Source organism: Anomaloglossus baeobatrachus, chromosome 10, assembly GCF_048569485.1.
Source record: "Anomaloglossus baeobatrachus isolate aAnoBae1 chromosome 10, aAnoBae1.hap1, whole genome shotgun sequence".
NCBI classification, from domain to species: Eukaryota; Metazoa; Chordata; class Amphibia; order Anura; family Aromobatidae; genus Anomaloglossus; species Anomaloglossus baeobatrachus.
This window is the reverse complement of record NC_134362.1, coordinates 170,521,476-170,543,909: the sequence shown is the minus strand read 5'-3', so window position 1 is coordinate 170,543,909 and position 22,434 is coordinate 170,521,476. Positions and strand designations below refer to the sequence as shown.

Here is a 22,434-nt window from a genome sequence, read left to right as displayed (position 1 = left end):
GACAGATCAAAGGTGGAGATTGAAATTCCTCAATGTCCGGGTATGCACTGCCGAGAATTGGCCAATGTTTTTAATAACCTGGCTAAATGAAGGGGAGAAAGGGTGATATGTATTCACGAACGGTATGCGTTGTTTTTTGTTGGGTTCTGGACTGTGTCTGGGGGAGGTATTGGATGCAATATGGTGTGGATAGTCCCTGGCTTGAAATTTCCTGCTCATTTCTTGATGTCTAAGTGTGCGCGTTGTGGGATTGGAGACGATCCTTTCAACTCTACAATGTTGGGAGATGGGCAGAGAATTCTTGGTATGTTTTGGGTGACAACTACTGTAGAGAAGAAGACTGTTTTTATCTGTGGGTTTTGAGTATATATCGGTGGCTAGTTTACTGTTGGGGTCCCGGATGACAAGGGTGTCGAGGAAGTTGATGGAATCGTGATCGTAGTGGAGGGTAAAAGAGATATTGGGAGAGATGGTATTGATGTCATTGAAGAAGCTAGTGAGTGTTTCTTCACCACCGGTCCAGATGAAGAATATGTCATCTATATAGCGTTTCCAAATGGGGATGTTGATGGGAAAGAAGGGATGTGGATAAATAAAATCTTCCTCAAATTTGGCCATATATATGTTTGCATATGGAGGTGCTACGTTCGAACCCATTGCGGTCCCTTTCCGCTGCATGTAGAACGTATCTTCAAATAGGAAGAAGTTATTTTCCAAGACCACCCTAAGGGTGTCCAGGCAAAATTGCTTTTTCAGATGGTCAAAGTCGGTATGTGTATTGAGAAACCACTCAACCGCCAGGAGACCTCCTTGATGGTCGATGCTGGTGTACAAGCTGGTCACGTCCATGGTGACCAGGAGATCGTTGTTGGTGATTTGGTTGATACTGGATATGGTTTCCAGAAAGTGGGTGGTGTCCTTGAGGTAAGAGGGGGTTTTCGGGATAAGGGGTGTGAGTATCTTTTCCAGGGTACGGGCAAGTGGAGACAAAATGGAATCGGTGGAGGCGACGATTGGACGGCCGGGGGGGGGAGGTGTAACTAACTACTGTAACTATTTTCCCTTTAAGCACCTCCCCCATACCCGCAGTTGAGCCCAGCTCTACTCTGAACTTAGCTTACTATTTTATGCTGGTGCTCCTGCACAGCACCCTTAATGTCTCTCCCAACACTTTCGTACAGTAACGATCAAGCGGCGACTGTCCTGGCTGGGATATCCGCAACTAATCATTTTCTCACTGTACCCACGGAGGAGCTCCGCACCAGGGATTATCTCAAAGAGTTGAAGCGACACACGTCGCTTGAACTCCACGCAGTGACCCTCGCGGAGTATCACCGGGCTCAAGGCATCCCCAGAGGACTTAGAGTCCCTCTAAGGCCAACTCTCTTTGCTGATAATCCCGCATACTGCGATCAATTCGAGGGTATCTTCAATAAGTGTTCTCTCGATATTATCATATTGACACTTGATTACCTGCAGAAAGAGATTGCCACTGTTGATGCTAGCATCAAGACCATCGAGGAACAGCTGTCCCAGACTCTCCCTGCTGCCGACTTCTCCTCCCTGAAAACTAAGAACCAAGAGTCCATCACGGAATTCCAACAGACCCTGCAAACCCGAAAACGTTCGAAATTAATTCGTGATCAAGACGACTACTTGAGAAATCGAGTCTACAAATGGCGCACCTCCTCATTTCCATCAGAACGAAGGCCCTCCCATCGAGGGAATTACACAAGCACGTACAGCTCGGACAGCGACCAGAGTTTCTCCGGTCCCAACCGGTCTTCTTTTTTAGGTACCGGTCCCCAGACAAGAGGCAAACCAGGAGGGGCAAGAAACAGGGCTCCCCCGCACAGGATCAACACACGGTCCCAGGTAGGGAGAATATCGTGTATAATATCTCCTCGCTCACCCTTACACCCACAGAAACCCGGGTCCTACAAAAGGGCCTCAGCTTTTGCCCCACGCCCCCACTCAACACCTTCACCTTGGAGCAAGAACTGAATAGATTCTTCAGGAATCTTCGGCTAAAGGCCCATTTTGCCACCCCTCAGGATTCTCCAGGCTCTAACCCCGTAGTTCCCATATTGGACTCTTGTCCGACAACCTCTCTGTCATTACGTGAATTAGGCCTCTCCAATCCAAGCACCTTTCAACCACCTAGGCGCTACCATCCAGTAGAGACGTACATATCTGTCACGGCCAGGTGGACGGGCAGACCCAGGAGGTGGATCCACTGGGCCGAACTCCTAGATGGTAGTAAAGAGTCCGGTAGCTGGAACACTATAAACAGCAGAACAGTCCGTGCACACGAGTATAGCGGAGAAGTCCCTGGGACCACGGAGTCAAGGGTGGTAGTCCGGGTGACGCAGCTCAGGTTCGGAAGCCGAGATGATGTCAGGCGGGGTCCGGAACCTTTGGAGCGAGATGACGGGTCACCGCAGGGATCCGAGATGGTGCGGACTGTCAGGATGGCAGATGGACAGCGTTCGGGGTTCAGGATACGGCAGGACTGGATGGCGAGGCAGGCACGGCTCTACAAGAGAGATAGGTGAGTATATGCACAGAGACACCAGGAGACCTGACTCCTAGCTTAGGAAACACGAAGATCAGGCCCCGCCCCCTTGGACAATAAACCCCTTTATACCCTGTACCTGTTTAGCCTCATTTCCTGTTAATGGACGCTGGCCCTTTAAGAAAGGGTCAGTGACCGCGCGCGCGCCCTAATGCGCATGCGCGCGGCCCGGGTGCCAGAAGCCAGGGAAGGAAGCTGAGAGGAGGACGCAGGGGAGCCGGCCAGGGCCTGGGAAGCCGTCGGGCGCCGGGATCGGAGACCAGGGGGCCTGGGAAGGACGGGCACCGGAGGCTGGAGAGCGGGGAGCGTGGCAGGTGAGCCGGGGAGCGGGGCTGAGGACCCGGGGAGCGGAACAGAGGACCCGGGAAGGGGAGCCGAGGACCCGGGGAGCGTGACAGTAACCCCCCCCCCCACGCCACCCTCCCCGCAACCGGGACATGAAGGCACGGATCAGAGGAGTGCCTACGTTCTCCCTGGGCTCCCAGGACCTATCCTCAGGACCATACCCTTCCCAGTCCACCAGGAAGAACTGTCGACCTCGTACGGTCTTCATGGCCACGATATCCCTTACCGCATAGATGTCGTCATCGGCAATAGGTGGAGGAGCCGGACTGGCAGCAGCGGAGAAGGGATCAAGGACAACCGGCTTGAGCAGGGAGACGTGGAATGAGTTGGGTATCCTCATCGTGGCCGGGAGTTGTAGCTTGTAGGAGACCTCATTGATCTTGTTGAGGACTTTAAACCGCCCAATGTAGCGAGGACCCAGCTTGTATGATGGTATCTTCAGGCGGACGTACTGGGAAGCAAGCCAGACGAGATCTCCAGGAGAGAAACACGGAGGGTCCAGACGTTTCTTGTCTGCGTGTCTTTTCATCCGCAGGGAAGCACGCCCAAGGGACGCTTTGACAGAGTCCCAAATGGTTGCAAAGTCACGGGCTACTGTATCTGCAGCAGGGACATCCGAAGAAGGGGATACAGGCAATGGGATGGAAGGCTGAAGTCCGTAAACGACATGGAAGGGAGAGCTGGAGGACGACTCACTGATGTGGTGGTTGTGGGAGAATTCAGCCCAAGGAAGAAGAGCGGACCAGTCGTCGTGATGGGCGTTAACATAGTGACGTAAGAAAGAGGTCAAGATTTGATTGACCCTCTCTACCTGGCCATTAGACTGAGGATGGTATGCAGATGAAAAGTCCAGAGTCACTCCCAGATGTTTACAGAGAGCCCTCCAGAAGCGGGAGGTGAACTGAGTTCCTCTGTCGGATACGATGTGTAATGGAAAGCCATGCAGGCGGAAGATGTGTTGTATATAGGCGTCCGCGAGTTCCTGAGCAGAGGGCAGTCCAGCCATAGGGACGAAATGGGCCATTTTAGAGAACCGGTCCACCACGACCCATATGACTGTGTGTCCGGAGGACAATGGCAAGTCCGTAATAAAGTCCATTGCTATGTGTTGCCACGGAACTGAGGGTATCGGCAGAGGCAGAAGACGGCCATATGGGAGGTGTTTGGGCGTCTTGTTCCTGGCACAAGAGGAACAGGCGGATACAAAAGCAGCGACGTCCGTGCGAAGGGATGGCCACCAATAATGACGTACAATCGCACCCCATGTCTTTTTCTGACCAGCATGACCGGCTGTTTTCGAGGCATGACCCCAGTGTAACACTTTTTTCCTGTCTACCTCGGAGACATAGGTCTTCCCGGGCGGTATCTGGGCCAGGGTGACAGGGGCCACCGGAATGATTTTACTAGGACAAATGATGGGTTGGGTAGTCTCTTCCTCCTGCTCCATGGGCATGAAAGACCTGGACAAGGCATCAGCGCGTACATTCTTGTCCGCGGGTCGGAAGTGAAGCTGGAAATCAAACCTGGCAAAGAATAGGGACCATCTGGCTTGCCGTGGGTTCAGACGCTGAGCGGACCGTAGGTATTCCAAGTTCTTGTGGTCCGTGTAAATAATCACGGGGTACACTGCACCTTCCAGGAGGTAGCGCCATTCCTCCAAAGCCAGTTTGACTGCCAAGAGCTCTCGGTCACCGATGGTGTAGTTGCGTTCAGGCGCTGAGAAGCCCTTGGAGAAGAATCCGCAAGTCACCATCTTCCCGGAGGAGGACTTTTGCATGAGCACTGCTCCGGCTCCTGAGGAGGAGGCATCCACCTCCAAGGTGAACTGGCGGTTTAACTCCGGACGGTGAAGTACAGGAGAGGAAGCAAAAGCCCGCTTCAGAGAGCCAAACGCGGCGTCAGCCGCAGGTGACCAGTCCTTTGGATTAGCCTCCTTCTTAGTCAAAGCGGAGAGAGGAGCAGTCAGAGCAGAGAAGTGAGGGATAAACTGGCGGTAGTAGTTGGCGAATCCCAGGAAGCGTTGGATTGCCTTCAGTCCAGAAGGAGGAGGCCAGTTGAGAATGGCGGAGACCTTCTTGGGATCCATCTGCAGTCCGGTATCAGAGATGATGTACCCCAGGAAGGGGAGAGAAGACTGCTCAAAGACACACTTCTCATGCTTTGCGTACAGACGATTCTCTCTCAGTCTTTGTAGAACCAGCTGTACGTTTTCTCTGTGGGTTTGGAGGTCCGGAGAGAAGACAAGGATGTCATCTAGATACACTACCACACAGATGTAGAGAAGGTCCCGGAACACGTCGTTCACCAGTTCTTGAAAGACGGCAGGAGCGTTACACAGGCCGAAGGGCATCACGCAGTATTCATAATGTCCATCGCGCGTATTGAACGCGGTTTTCCATTCGTCACCAGAGCGGATGCGTACCAGATTGTAAGCACCCCGAAGATCCAGCTTGGTGAACACACGAGCTCCTCTAAGCCGGTCAAACAATTCGGGAATGAGCGGCAGAGGGTACTTGTTTTTTACGGTGATTTGATTCAAACCCCGGTAGTCTATGCATGGGCGTAAGTCGCCCTCTTTCTTCTTGACAAAGAAGAAACCTGCTCCAGCAGGAGAGGAGGATCTCCGAATGAACCCCCTTGCCAGGCTCTCTGAGATGTAAGCAGACATGGCCCTTGTTTCGGCTGGAGATAAAGGATATATCCGTCCTCGTGGTGGTGTTGTTCCTGGGAGCAGATCGATGGCACAATCGTATGGACGATGTGGCGGCAGTACCTCGGATTCCTTTTTATCAAAGACATCTGCAAAGGACCAATAGGCCGAGGGCAGCCCCGGTAGGTTCTCTGGAACCGGAGGTCGTCGGATGGGTTGTATGGACTTTAGGCACCTCTCATGACACGAAGAGCCCCATCGGGTGATTTCGCCAGTGCCCCAGCTAACTGATGGTTCGTGTGTCCGCAACCATGGAAGTCCCAGCAGGATCTGGTGGGACATGTGTGGGAGGACGTAGAAAGCGATGTTCTCGGTGTGAAGGGCACCGATACGCAGTTCGACCGGCCTGGTGATCCAGGAGATGGTGTCAGAGAGGGGTCTCCCATCCACCGAGGCAATCACTAGGGGCTTGTCGAGTGGAATAACAGGCACCCGGTACTTGTCCACCGTGGCCTGCTGGATGAAATTGCCTGCTGCCCCGGAATCGAGGTAGGCATCAGCCGTGAACCGCGTCTCTCCCGTTGTCACTTGCACTGTCCATGTAACCGGGTCAGAGAGAGTCCCAGCACCTAGGGTGGCCTCTCCTACCAACCCTAGGCTTTGGAGTTTCCCAGCCTCTCTGGACAGGAGCGTAGCAGGTGTGTGCCCTCACCGCAGTAAAAGCAGAGACCCTTGGCGAGCCGCTCTGCTCGACGTTGTTCAGACTGACGCACTCGGTCGATCTGCATAGGCTCGTGGACGGGAGCCCCAGCTGTCGATGACTGAAGTACGGAGGGTTTCTGCGGAGGAGAGGAATGCCGTACCGGACGTCTCTCACGGGACACTTCCTTGGATCGCTCCTGAAAGCGAATGTCCACTCGAGTCGCTAGGGCAATCAGGGCATCCAGGGTGGTCGGTACGTCACGACCCGCCAGCTCGTCTTTAATTCGCCCTGAGAGTCCTTCCCAGAAGGCGGCGGTTAGGGCCTCGTTGTTCCACCCGAGTTCTGAGGCCAGGGTGCGAAACCGGATCGCGTATTGACCCACCGTCAGAGTCCCCTGACGTAACCGGAGAAGAGACGAAGCAGACGCGGAGGCGCGTCCGGGCTCATCAAAGGTACCACGGAATGCCTGCAGGAAGTCCTGGATGTTCGTGGTCACAGGATCCCCCTTCTCCCACAAGGGGTTCATCCACGCCAGTGCCTCACCCTCTAGATGGGACATGATGAAGGCGACCTTGGCTTGGTCGGAGGCAAACAAATGCGGCAGCTGCGTGAAATGGAGGGAGCATTGGTTTAAGAATCCCCTGCAGGTCTTGGGGTCTCCGGCGTACCGGGGTGGTGAAGCCAACCGAAGTCTGGTGGTATCTGAAGAAGTCGCCACAGGAGCTGGATCCGTGGATTGACTAGTGGAAGCCCGGGATGTTGAAGTCGTAACTGCCGCTTGTAGCGTGTTCAGGCGGGCGTCCACAGAAGACATGAATTGCAGCATGCGGGTCTGGACTTCACGCTGGCGTTGGAGTTCCTCCTGTACGGCTGCTAGTGCTGCAGCGGGATCCATGGCCTGATCTTACTGTCACGGCCAGGTGGACGGGCAGACCCAGGAGGTGGATCCACTGGGCCGAACTCCTAGATGGTAGTAAAGAGTCCGGTAGCTGGAACACTATAAACAGCAGAACAGTCCGTGCACACGAGTATAGCAGAGAAGTCCCTGGGACCACGGAGTCAAGGGTGGTAGTCCGGGTGACGCAGCTCAGGTTCGGAAGCCGAGATGATGTCAGGCGGGGTCCGGAACCTTTGGAGCGAGATGACGGGTCACCGCAGGGATCCGAGATGGTGCGGACTGTCAGGATGGCAGATGGACAGCGTTCGGGGTTCAGGATACGGCAGGACTGGATGGCGAGGCAGGCACGGCTCTACAAGAGAGATAGGTGAGTATATGCACAGAGACACCAGGAGACCTGACTCCTAGCTTAGGAAACACGAAGATCAGGCCCCGCCCCCTTGGACAATAAACCCCTTTATACCCTGTACCTGTTTAGCCTCATTTCCTGTTAATGGACGCTGGCCCTTTAAGAAAGGGTCAGTGACCGCGCGCGCGCCCTAATGCGCATGCGCGCGGCCCGGGTGCCAGAAGCTAGGGAAGGAAGCTGAGAGGAGGACGCAGGGGAGCCGGCCAGGGCCTGGGAAGCCGTCGGGCGCCGGGATCGGAGACCAGGGGGCCTGGGAAGGACGGGCACCGGAGGCTGGAGAGCGGGGAGCGTGGCAGGTGAGCCGGGAAGGGGAGCCGAGGACCCGGGGAGCGTGACAATATCACTAGTCACACGTGACATTGATAAGATTAAAATCAACATAGGACATGGACAGCTACACCTCCGTCATAACATGACAAACGAGGAATCTAAGGCCCTCCTCGCACTTAAAAACAATCCTCAGCTGGTTATAAAACCTGCCGACAAAGGTGGTGCCATCGTGGTCCTTGATAAATCTTACTACGTGTCTGAAATTAAGAGCCAACTCAGTGACCTCACAACCTATACCCCTATTCCACGGGACCCCACTGCAACCATCCGCTCTACCATCAAAAATTTGGTCGACCTCTACACCAGCAACGCCACGATAGATAGCAAACTCTCCAGTTTCCTCATCAACAACCATCCCATCACACCCGTATTTTACACCCTCCCCAAAATACATAAAAATATCACCTCCCCCCCCGGCCGTCCAATCGTCGCCTCCACCGATTCCATTTTGTCTCCACTTGCCCGTACCCTGGAAAAGATACTCACACCCCTTATCCCGAAAACCCCCTCTTACCTCAAGGACACCACTCACTTTCTGGAAACCATATCCAGTATCAACCAAATCACCAACAACGATCTCCTGGTCACCATGGACGTGACCAGCTTGTACACCAGCATCGACCATCAAGGAGGTCTCCTGGCGGTTGAGTGGTTTCTCAATACACATACCGACTTTGACCATCTGAAAAAGCAATTTTGCCTGGACACCCTTAGGGTGGTCTTGGAAAATAACTTCTTCCTATTTGAAGATACGTTCTACATGCAGCGGAAAGGGACCGCAATGGGTTCGAACGTAGCACCTCCATATGCAAACATATATATGGCCAAATTTGAGGAAGATTTTATTTATCCACATCCCTTCTTTCCCATCAACATCCCCATTTGGAAACGCTATATAGATGACATATTCTTCATCTGGACCGGTGGTGAAGAAACACTCACTAGCTTCTTCAATGACATCAATACCATCTCTCCCAATATCTCTTTTACCCTCCACTACGATCACGATTCCATCAACTTCCTCGACACCCTTGTCATCCGGGACCCCAACAGTAAACTAGCCACCGATATATACTCAAAACCCACAGATAAAAACAGTCTTCTTCTCTACAGTAGTTGTCACCCAAAACATACCAAGAATTCTCTGCCCATCTCCCAACATTGTAGAGTTGAAAGGATCGTCTCCAATCCCACAACGCGCACACTTAGACATCAAGAAATGAGCAGGAAATTTCAAGCCAGGGACTATCCACACCATATTGCATCCATTACCTCCCCCAGACACAGTCCAGAACCGAACAAAAAAACAACGCATACCGTTCGTGACATGTGACACGAATTTTGTTGTTTACCTAATCAAATGTCCCTGCGGTCTCGGATATGTTGGAGAAACTACCCAACATATCCGAGACCGTATTAGTAAACATAAATCGACTATAAGGTGTGGCCTGACTGTACTCCCCATTCCGGCTCACTTTGCGGCCAGAAGTCACTCAGTCTCCCAATTAAGGTTTCAGATATTAGAACATGTCCCACTACCCAGAAGGGGTGGCAATAGGGTACAAATTCTCCGGGACCGTGAGGCATACTGGAAACATACTTTACAAGCCCTTGAACCGTGGGGTATGAATAGAGAGTATGAAACGAATTATTAACCTTGCCTGTGTACCTATGTGGACCATTGCCATGCATTATGTTTTATGTATTTATTTGATGCCTATATAACCGTTTTCTTAACCTATCTCTTTTTTCTTTTAGAGATACTGATCACCTGCTCCACCGATCGGATCCCACCCATGCACCCTCTCCACAACTGGCACCTCCTCTTCACCAGGTAGCATCCTTACCCCATCACTATTCCCTCCCTTTCCAACAATTTCCCCCCCCCGCCCTTTTTTCCCCCTTCTCCCCCCCCCCCCCACACGGTATACACTGGGGCACACGTGCTCTTCCAACACACTACATTACCATACATATGCTACTTATCTTCTCTACACCCAAGTAAACCATTACATTCCTTTCAACCCTGTCTTTATTATTCCTCATATATATACTTCTACCACAGGACTTTCTGCCTATACCATTTATATATCAGCAGCACATATCAGCCACATCCCAGCTTATTGTCCATTCCAGCTATATACCAGCAGTATTCACCAATCTATATCAGCTATACACTAACAGCTTCATATCAGCAATATATAGCTGTATACTCGTCCCATCCATGTTTCTAGTCCCCCTCTATAGTCATATACAATCCTCCCTTTTACATCCTATATACTGACTCCACACCTACAGACCACACATACATTGTATACACAGTCATCCATAATGTGCTTCCCCACCACACATATCCTGGTTCCATGCTTCTTATGAGCCAGTACATACCAGCACAATAACCACATACAGGGACTTTAACCTCTCTATCACATCCGGCCCCCTATGTGACATTATAAACACCCATACCCCCGTTCACAGCCTGTTACTCCCCTTACCCCGCCCCCCCTGTGACGCGACGCACACAAGCGCGCCGAGTCTAGTGACCCACACTGACAGGGATCCTGTCCCTGGTAACCGCCCCCTCCGTGACGTCCTGCGCGCATGCGCACTAAGGTGCTTGCAAACAGCACCTCTCCTGCTCCCCACTGACGTCGGACGCATGCGCAGTAGCAAGCCCACGTCATCACTGACGTCACGGGCGCCTGCGCTCCTGCCCCCATGATTCACACCAGGAAGTAATGCCCTGGCTACAAATAGCTGCCGTTTCACAGACCCCCACTGCCACATGCCTGCACCCCTGGGACCCTGTCCCCCTGCCCTTGTGCCCTGTAAGGTAAACACACTATCTATAATGCGCACCTCTACTTGCCTGGTCTCCACATGCATAGCAATTTGTACTAATGTATCCTGTCTTTCCATAGGCACTTCCTCCATCCACCCACTCACCTTTCATGCCTCCTTGACTCTGGGTAGGTTTTTTAACCTCATACTGTCTACTGCGCTGTTATACTGTATACTGCTTATCTACATACAATGGCTAGTATTGTTTATACATGCTACATTTAGCGTTACTCTTAGGCGCCTGACCACTAACATAGCAAGTGTACTGTTTAATCCACTGCCTCCTCCTAGTTCTGCCCGTCCAGTAACAAGTGCTATACGTATATCTGTATTGCTAATACAGTATGTCCTGCATTGTCTACTATGTCACCCATCTTCGATGGTTCTGAACGGATTGGGTTCATCTTATGATTTCACTGCCTGCTGGCATCACCATTTGATTGAGTTATGTACCAGCGCGTACTTGCCGTTACTGTACGTTCTGCTTGCCATTCTTCTCATGGTGCTTATTGTTGTTGTATCCCTCTCTCCATCCAGCAAGTTGTGCTTTGAGAGCAGAACGCCCTACCTGTGGTTTACCCATTTGACGTCTAATCCGTCTATACCCGTCACTTCTTGATACACGTATGTGTGTATATATACTCCTTGTAAATATGTAAATATGTACATTATGTTCACTCATTGGTGTGTATATAATCTTTATTATTTCTTTACAGGCAAGTCCTTGACAAAGGCCTTGTGAAGGCCGAAACGTTGGCTTGACTTTGTCTTTGCTTTTTCGGTAGTGGCATTCTCTTTCTGCTTGCATAATTATAATAAAAATCACTTTTTGCATTACCCTGTTGCAATTGATTGTGTGCTTGGGATTAATTTAGTTACGAGTACTGAGCACCTGAGCATGGTAGTGCCCGCTCATCACTAGTTACTAGTACAGAGAACCTGAGCATGGTAGTGCCCGCTCATCACTAGTTACGAGTACTGAGCACCTGAGCATGGTAGTGCCCGCTCATCACTAGTTACCAGTACTGAGCACCTGAGCATGGTAGTGCCCGCTCATCACTAGTTACGAGTACTGAGCACCTGAGCATGGTAGTGCCCGCTCATCACTAGTTACCAGTACTGAGCACCTGAGCATGGTAGTGCCCGCTCATCACTAGTTACGAGTACTGAGCACCTGAGCATGGTAGTGCCCGCTCATTACTAGTTACGAGTACTGAGCACCCGAGCATGGTAGTGCTCACTCATCACCAGTTACAATGTCACAGCCAGATGTGTAATTGATGGCCAGGGGACACAGAAACCCTATGCAGACCACTGACCTCACACTCACACCCGAATGTACCCTTAAAGAAGGGGAGGTCTGGGCCTCAAACCTGGCCCTGCCTCCTGTCCGGGCCCTGACAACAAAGGCCCCACCACATGGAGCTGGGATTCTGCCAGGGACACGCCATCAGGCTCACCATAAACCAAGACCACAGCCACGAAGAAATCTACCGACCGCTTAGCCTCCAAATCGACCGGTAGAGAGAAGGTCCAGGATTGACGATCGCCCAGCAACAAAGATATGACGACCACCACACGCTGGGCCTCAGTCCCCGTAGAATGAGGACGGAGCCTAAAATAAAGGTGACAGGCTCCTTCAAATACCCTGAACCTATCCCTCCCCCCTGAACACTTATCAGGGAGGGCCACCTTGGATTCAGGTGCAGATACGTTCGCCACTAAAAGGCCCATGAACTGATGCTGCTGCTGCACCATCTCGGAACGCAGACACCTCACCTCGTCCGCGATCTTCTGCGCGAGATGGGCCCACCGTCCACCCATACTGGATATGTGTAACGCCTGCCTGGATCAACAGACTCAGATGGAATGGAATGGACAGGCCAGAGGGAAGCCCCTCACCAACCAGGACCCCCAGAACCCTGAAACCCTTTAACCCCTATACAGGGCCCTGGAGATCACTACCTGTGGAAGACTGCAGTCCGATGAGAGTAGTCATCAGGCAGGGTCAAACCAGGAATAGCAGAAGAGGGACAGAATCGGCAGGCATGGACGTAATCAGAAAACGTAGCAGAGGTCAAATCCGGATCGGGCAGCGAGGTACAAAATCAGCAGGCAGAAGGGTAGTCAGAAAACACGCAGAAGTCAGCACACAGGAATCACAAAACAGAATAGGGCAGACCAGGAGCCAGGAAATCAAAACTATCTCTGGCAGAGGTCAGCAGACAGGTGAGGAACTAAGAAGGGTGTGGTGTCTTCCCATTGGCTGTAGCTGAACACTGGCAACTTCAGCTGGAAGACACACGACACCCACAGTCAGCCAGTGGTACTGCAGATCCCAAGATAACCCAGCCCAGTGAATGAGTGGATGATCGGAGCCTGTACCCACCGATGCCGCTGGCATCGACCCCTCTCCCATCACCAGCACCATCCACGGCAGGAACACGGCGTCGCCTGGCGATCGGAGCAGAAATCCTGGAGCGGACTCCGGTGGTGACGTAACAATATGACCAAAGGAAAATGGTAAGGCTGGTTATTGTGTCACAGTTGGGTGTGTAATGAATGGCGAGGGGACACAGGAAACCCTATGCAGACCCTGAGACTGGGGTCCCTGAGCTCACCCTCACTCATGGAGGTACCCTTAAAAGGTAGGGAGGTCCGTGCCTCCGACCTGGTCCTGACCCCTGTCCTGGCTCTGACGACAAAGTCCAGGATGGAGATCCCAAAAACTCCACCAATATTGAAATACAGATGGGTTAAATAAACCTAATGCACACCTAAAAACCTACACAAGGAACACCCAAGGATAGTCAGGTAAGGAAAAACAAGGGAAAGGAGGGAGTACAAAAACAAACAACTGATAACAAACCGCAGCCGACAGTAGCAGCAAGAACCACCACGACCTCTCTGCTCCTAGGCTAGCTGCTAACTGACCTAAACCTTGCTCACAAAAGGTCTAAGTAGAAAGGCAGTATGGACCCTGCGTCAGCGCAAGACAAATGTAGATCATATAAGGAAAATGCGCCAAAGACATACATTAGATTAAATAAATAATTTTGTATTAATATAATTAAAAACTAGATGGACATGATAACAACAGTGGAAATAAAGAGGACATAAAACACACTAGGACAGGGAAATAGAAATGACAAGAAGAAAAATTTGCTCAAATTAAAATAGTAGCATAATTGATAAATAATAGAACCACTGAAGATGGAAGATATCATGTATTAGCACAAAGAGGCCCAAAATACAATAATTAAATCTCAAAGGGAGTATGAAAGAATGGGGTAATTCCGTAAACAGAGATATATATATATATATATATATATATATATATACAGTTAGGTCCAGAAATATTTGGACAGTGACACAAGTTTTGTTATTTTAGCTGTTTACAAAAACATGTTCAGAAATACAATTATATATATAATATGGGCTGAAAGTGCACACTCCCAGCTGCAATGAGAGTTTTCACATCCAAATCGGAGAAAGGGTTTAGGAATCATAGCTCTGTAATGCATAGCCTCCTCTTTTTAAAGGGACCAAAAGTAATTGGACAAGGGACTCTAAGGGCTGCAATTAACTCTGAAGGCGTCTCCCTCGTTAACCTGTAATCAATGAAGTAGTTAAAAGGTCTGGGGTTGATTACAGGTGTGTGGTTTTGCATTTGGAAGCTGTTGCTGTGACCAGACAACATGCGGTCTAAGGAACTCTCAATTGAGGTGAAGCAGAACATCCTGAGGCTGAAAAAAAAGAAAAAATCCATCAGAGAGATAGCAGACATGCTTGGAGTAGCAAAATCAACAGTCGGGTACATTCTGAGAAAAAAGGAATTGACTGGTGAGCTTGGGAACTCAAAAAGGCCTGGGCGTCCTCGGATGACAACAGTGGTGGATGATCGCAGCATACTTTCTTTGGTGAAGAATAACCCGTTCACAACATCAACTGAAGTCCAGAACACTCTCAGTGAAGTAGGTGTATCTGTCTCTAAGTCAACAGTAAAGAGAAGACTCCATGAAAGTAAATACAAAGGGTTCACATCTAGATGCAAACCATTCATCAATTCCAAAAATAGACAGGCCAGAGTTAAATTTGCTGAAAAACACCTCATGAAGCCAGCTCAGTTCTGGAAAAGTATTCTATGGACAGATGAGACAAAGATCAACCTGTACCAGAATGATGGGAAGAAAAAAGTTTGGAGAAGAAAGGGAACGGCACATGATCCAAGGCACACCACATCCTCTGTAAAACATGGTGGAGGCAACGTGATGGCATGGGCATGCATGGCTTTCAATGGCACTGGGTCACTTGTGTTTATTGATGACATAACAGCAGACAAGAGTAGCCGGATGAATTCTGAAGTGTACCGGGATATACTTTCAGCCCAGATTCAGCCAAATGCCGCAAAGTTGATCGGACGGCGCTTCATAGTACAGAAGGACAATGACTTCAAACATACAGCCAAAGCTACCCAGGAGTTCATGAGTGCAAAAAAGTGGAACATTCTGCAATGGCCAAGTCAATCACCAGATCTTAACCCAATTGAGCATGCATTTCACTTGCTCAAATCCAGACTTAAGACGGAAAGACCCACAAACAAGCAAGACCTGAAGGCTGCGGCTGTAAAGGCCTGGCAAAGCATTAAGAAGGAGGAAACCCAGCGTTTGGTGATGTCCATGGGTTCCAGACTTAAGGCAGTGATTGCCTCCAAAGGATTCGCAACAAAATATTGAAAATAAAAAAATATTTTGTTTGGGTTTGGTTTATTTGTCCAATTACTTTTGACCTCCTAAATGTGGAGTGTTTGTAAAGAAATGTGTACAATTCCTACAATTTCTATCAGATATTTTTGTTCAAACCTTCAAATTAAACGTTACAATCTGCACTTGAATTCTGTTGTAGAGGTTTCATTTCAAATCCAATGTGGTGGCATGCAGAGCCCAACTCGCGGAAATTGTGTCACTGTCCAAATATTTCTGGACCTAACTGTATATATTTATATATACACATATATATACACACACACACACACACACACACACACACACACACACAGTATATACACCATGTGCAGAATTATTAGGCAAATGAGTATTTTGACCACATGATACTTTTTATACATGTTGTCCTACTCCAAGCTGTATAGGCTGAGAGCCAACTACCAATTAAGTAAATCCGGTGATGTGCATCTCTGTAATGAGGAGGAGTGCGGTGTAATGACATCAACACCCTATATAAAGGTGTGCTTAATTATTAGGCAACTTCCTTTCCTTTGGCAAAATGGGTCAGAAGAGAGATTTGACGGGCTCTGAAAAGTCCAAAATTGTGAGATGTCTTGCAGAGGGATGCAGCAGTCTTGAAATTGCCAAACCCTTGAAGCGTGATCACCGATCAATCAAGCGTTTAATGGCAAATAGCCAACAGGGTCGCAAGAAGCATGTTGGGCAAAAAAGGCGCAAAATAACTGCCCATGAATTGAGAAAAATCAAGCGTGGAGCTGCCAAGATGCCATTTGCCACCAGTTTGGACATATTTCAGAGCTGCAACGTTACTGGAGTATCAAAAAGCACAAGGTGTGCCATACTCAGGGACAGGCCAAGGTAAGGAAGTCTGAAAGAGTACCACCTTAGAACAAGAAACATAAGATAAAACGTCAAGACTGGGCCAAGAAATATCTTAAGACTGATTTGTCAAAGGTTTTATGGACTGATGAAATGAGAGTGACTCTTGATGGGCAGATGGAAGGGCCAGAGGCTGGATCAGTAAAGGGCAGAGAGCTCCACTCCGACTCAGACACCAGCAAGGTGGAGGTGGGCACTGGTATGGGCAGGTATCATCAAAGATGGACTTGTGGGACCTTTTCAGGTTGAGGATGGAGTGAAGCTCTCCAGATACACACGTACCCAAAACATTGTTTAGTTCCTAGTCACTACAAAATTATCATAAATCCAAGGAAACATGAAAACTACTAGATAGGAAGGTATCAGACTGCCGAGTACTGCAGCACAGGTAATGGAGCAGCTTGATGGCGCTCTGTAGGGATCTCAGCGGACCTATCCACACTATTGTAGAGTTTATCAGCTCTCCGATGGAGATAATTTTTAGTAAATGTATTATGCCTCTTGTTATACCAACTTTAGCCTTTAACTTCATTGTTTTCCCTTAGTTCCAGTGATAAGAAGGCAACAAGTGGCAGCATGGACTCATTAAGCCTAGATATTAAAACCTACGACAGTGTGGATAGCCTCGTCCAGTACAGCGATGGAGAACACAGCCACTTCAACGAGGATGGATCTTTTATTGGAGCTTATACAGAATCGAAGGAAACAAATCCAGAAGATGGGACCCCACACATCCAGTCTATACACTCCTAATAACAGCTCCGCATCCATGGAGAACTGTATCTTATATATGGTAATTCTACAAGTGACATGGAAAGCACACTGGTGCCTCTATACAAGAAGAAATTGGCTTGGATATTCCATTTGTGAAAACTTTGTAGCCCAAAAAAATGTTATGTTCTTTCCTAGGGACTCACCTAAAAAATGGAACATTGACATTTTCCAGCAATGACTGAAAAAACAAAGCCATTTATTACTGCATATGAACATCACAAATATATATATATATATATATATATATACGATGTGAAGGACGTGATTACATACGCACAACGATATGACAAGAAGAGTCTGTATTGTTTTCCATTACACATATTAAAACATCCCATCTATGCCATCTGTGCATCATGCATGTGATATTAATATCCAATATTTTAATGTCCATTTTATAGCAACATTATTGTGTATAAATGGTGGCAAATACACGATTTCATCATGGATGGAGTCTAGTTGCAATAGTAAAATCAAAGCATTTGTAAATTGGTAACATATTGTACATATGTATCATGCCTCTATTGTATCATGTCTACCGGAGCTGTTACCACGGCTGATAACTGGAGACCCAACACCTGTCGCCTGATTTTCTGATATGCTGTGTATATATACACCGTGTGCAGAACTATGAGGCAAGTGTATTTTAGAGGATTTCTTTTTTTATTGTTGATCAACAACTATGTTCTCAATCAACCCAAAATACTCATAAATATCAAAGCTTAAAATATTTGGAAGTTGGAGTGGGGTTTTTTAGATTTGGCTATCTTAGGAGGATATCTGTTTGTGCAGGTAACTACTACTGTGCAGAATTATTAGGCAACTTATAAAAACCAAATATATTCCCATCTCACTTGTTTATTTTCACCAGGTAAACCAATATAACTGCACAAACTGTAGAAATAAACATTTCTGACATGCAAAAACAAAACCCAAAAAAATTAGTGACCAACAAAGCCACCTTTCTTTATGATGACACTCAGCAGCCGACCATCCATAGATTCTGTCAGTTACCTGATCTGTTTCCGATCAACATTGCGTGCAGCAGCCACCACAGCCTCTAGTCACTGTTCTGAGAGGTGGACTGTTTTCCTTCCCTGTAGATCTCCCATTTTATGAGAGACCACAGGTTCTCTATGGGGTTCAGATCAGGTAGACAAGGGGGCCATGTCATTATTTTTTCATCTTTTAGACCTTTACTGGCCAGCCACGCTGTGGAGTAGTTGGATGCATGTGATGGAGCATTGTCCTGCATGAAAATCATGCTTTTCTTGAACGATACCGACTTCTTCCTGTATCACTGCTTGAAGAAGTTGTCTTCTAGAAACTGGCTGTAGGTCTGGGTATTGAGCTTCACTCCATCCTCAACCCGAAAAGGTTCCATCTTTGATGATACCAGCCCATACCAGTCCCCACCTCCACCTTGCTGGCGTGTGAGTCGGAGTGGAGCTCTCTGCCCTTTACTGATCCAGCCTCTGGCCCATCCATCTGGCCCATCAAGAGTCACTCTCTTTTCATCAGTCCATAAAACCTTTGAAAAATCAGTCTTAAGATATTTCTTGGCCCAGTCTTGATGTTTTATCTTATGTTTCTTGTTCAGAGGTGGTGGTTTTTCAGCCATTCTTACCTTGGCCATGTCCCTGAGTATGGCACACCTTGTGCTTTGTGATACTTCAGTAACGTTGCAGCTCTAAAATATGGCCAAACCGGTGGCAAATGGCATCTTGGCAGCTTCACGCTTGATTTTCCTCAATTCATGGGCAGTTACTTTGCACCTTTTATGCCCAACATGCTTCTTGCGACCCTGTTGGCTATTTGCCATGAAATGCTTGATTGTTCGGTGATCACGCTTCAAAAGTTTGGCAATTTCAAGACTGCTGCATCCCTCTGCAAGACATCTCACAATTTTTGACTTTTCAGAGCCCGTCAAATCTTTCTTCTGACCCATTTTGCTAAAGGAAAGGAAGTTGCCTAATAATTAAGCACACTGTCAGGCTACCACCAGGGGGAGCTGGAGCCCTGCAGGAAAAGACACTACACAGAGCTGAATCAGTATATAAACAGAAGACCAGAAAACCATGCTCAAGAAATTCCCGGGGGTCCTAAGTGTCTGAGGGCCACACGGGTAGCACAAACTCATGATTAAGCATAAACAAGGAGAACAGACGAGTTTTTAAAGTGCAAAAAGTACATATTTATTGAGGGTGAAGGTGACAGAACTTGTGAGCATTAATAAAATATATAAGAACCTGGACCACACCAGGGTTTGCATCCATGTAAGGACTAGATCGCAGTCATAGAAACAGTCAAATGCGTATATACACTTAGATATTCTGTGTAAATGAAAACACTAACTCATATGGAGCAGTGATGTGGTATGTCAGCCACATATGAGACTTTAAATAGCATAGAAGCCGCATATGATGACAGTGTATAACATTACAACAGTAATATGACAAAAAGATGTGAACACATGGCACACAGGCCGGCAATAACACTTAAATACATTAAGTCACACCCTTGGTAACAAATAACACTCTCTCATGTGTGGCCAAAAAATGTCTATCACATGTAAGGTTTAATTTGCCTAAAATCCACACATGATAATAGTGTGTACCATTACAGCATATTGTGTCAACTATTACCGCACATTATGAGGATAGCCGTAACCATATGGTACACATGCCAGTAGTGCAGGGTGTAAAAGGTTAATATACCAAGGGGAGTCCGGAGACTATCCTACATGTGGGGTCACTCCTGGGAGCCAGGAGTTATACCCATAATTTGCCGGCAGAGATCCAAATGGTCTACAACATATGAGACTTATATAGCGTATATAACACAAAGGGTTAGCAATGCAACATCACAGCATATTAAAACAGTGGCTGCGGACGAGTAGTACACACACCAACAGTAATAATACTAAACAGGGTTAATAACCAGGGAAGGTCCGAGGGCTTTCCCTCACATGATGTCACTCCTATAAATCAGGAGTCATACCCCAGACTGCTGGATAAAGTCCGATGTATAGGCTAAGGATGTACACTGGTGGTCCAGGGTCGTGGTCCCCAAGTTGCCCGAATCAGCAGAATCAGAGCTGAATCAGCATGGAGGTGGACACACAGTGCGTGCTGGAGCACTGCCCTGCAGAGTCAGCCAGAATACAGAGGCCACGTCGCGTGCGGGGGATAGTCAGGCAGGCCAGGTCATACACAGTACAGTAACAAAGAAGACTGGAGGAACGAGCAAAAGCGGGGTCGAGGTCAGTACCAGAGAAAGCAACCGAGTGGGAAGGTAAGAGAAGGGGGGAATGACTGGGGCTATTGTGGGAAGGAAGGAGGTGGGACGGAACACAGACAGAGCACAGGGAAGGACGGATCAGGAAACACTTAAGGCCCTGTCACACACAGAGACAACTCTGCGGCAGATCTGTGGTTGCAGTGAAATTGTGGACAATCAGTGCCAGGTTTGTGGCTGTGTACAAATGGAACAATATGTCCATGATTTCACTGCAACCACAGATCTGCCAAAGATTTATCTCTGTGTGTGACGGGGCCTTTACAGGGACCAGCAATCACAGGCAAAGCAGTGCTAAGCTTATAGCCGGCGCTGGTTCACCAGAGATGACAGAATTTAAAGCATCCAAGCTCCGGAAGTGAGGCCCGAGAGAAATCTCCGCCCCCTAGCCATGTGGACGGGGAGGTGGAACCATGACACACTCCTTATATAGGGTGTTGATGTCATTACACCACACTCCTTCTCATTACAGAGATGCGCATCACCTCATTTACTTAATTGGTAGTTGGCTCTCAAGCCTATACAGCTTGGAGTAGAACAACATGTATAAAATGTATCATGTGATCAAAATACTCATTTGCCTAATAATTCTGCACACAGTGTATATACCCAAACAGGTCAATCCGAGGAGATTAGCTACAGTGCCATGGTTTGTGAACTTCTTGATTATGTTGTGATCCATAGACAAAGGAACATCAAGATCTCTGGAGATGGACTTGTAACCTTGAGATTGTTGATTTTTTTCAACAATTTTGGTTCTCAAGTCTTCTCTTCAGACAGTTCTCTTCTGCTCTTTCTGTTCTCCATGGTTAGTGTGGCACACACAGACACACAATGCAAAGATTGAGTCAACTTCTCCACTTTTTATCTGGTTTCAGGTGTGATTTTCATATTGCTTACACCTGTTACTTGCCACAGTTGATTATGATTGAGCATCACAAGCTTGAAAAAAAGTTGTTTACCCACAATTCTGGAAAGGTACCAACAAATTTGTCCAGCCCATTTTTGTTTTTCTTGTGAAATTACGTCCAATTTGCCTTTTTTTTTCCTCGGCCTTTTTGTGTTGTTCTAATGCACACAAAGAACATACACATATGTATAACAACACATGTGACATTAAAATAATTTTCTGGCAGAAAAACTTAATTTTCTGGAATAATTTCAAGGGTGCCAACACTTTTGGCCATGACAGTATATGAAGTAAAGTATTAGGACACCTCCACATTCCACCTACAGGAGCTTTTATGATCTCCCATTCTATATCCATAGACATTAATATGGAGTTGGTCTCTCTTTGCAGCTATAACGGCTTAATCTCATCTAGGAAAGCTTTTTACAAGATTTTGGACGTGTCTGTAGGAATTTTTGCCAATTCATCTAAAAGAGCATCTGTGAGATCAAAACTAATGTTGGGGAGAGTACCGAGCTCACAATATCTATTATAGTTCATCCCAAAAGTGTTGGATGAGGTTGAGGTTATGGCTCATGTTCTTCTAGACCAAACTCCCTCAACCATATCTTAATGGACCTTGCTTTGTGCACTTGGGCACAGTCATGGGGAAGAGAAAAGGGCCTTCATCAAAGTGTTACCATAAGGTTGGAATCAGACAATTGTCCATGGGCTCTGTGCTAAAGAATTAAGATTTCTCTTCCAAGGGACTATGGGGCCTCGACCAACCACTGAAACAAAAGCCATAGTATGGCACAATGTAGTCAGGCTGGTATCGTTCTGATAGTCACTAAACCCAGACTTGTCCATCAGACGCCAGATAGAGAAGTGTGATCTGTCACTGTACAAAGCACAATTCCTCTTGGGTTCATTGGTCAATCAACCTTGACCAAAACCAGAGTCCCATGGTGGTGTCTTTACACATGAAGCTCCCGAGTGGCGCAGTGTTTGTGCTGATATTAATACCAGAAGATGTCTGGACTCTGCAGTAGTCAGCAGAGCGTTGGTGACTTTTCTGCCCTCGGCTCCTCAGCACTCGGTG

General features: G+C 48.0%; 1 long non-coding RNA gene across 1 annotated transcript; it reads left to right on the top strand.

The window, feature by feature from the left end:
* The first annotated feature begins 1,793 nt into the window (after positions 1-1,793).
* On the top strand, positions 1,794-11,370 carry LOC142255392 (uncharacterized). Its single transcript, XR_012727419.1, has 4 exons — positions 1,794-1,875; positions 9,669-9,744; positions 10,832-10,879; positions 11,289-11,370. It is a non-coding gene; the product is annotated as an uncharacterized LOC142255392 (long non-coding RNA).
* Positions 11,371-22,434: the final 11,064 nt, after the last annotated feature.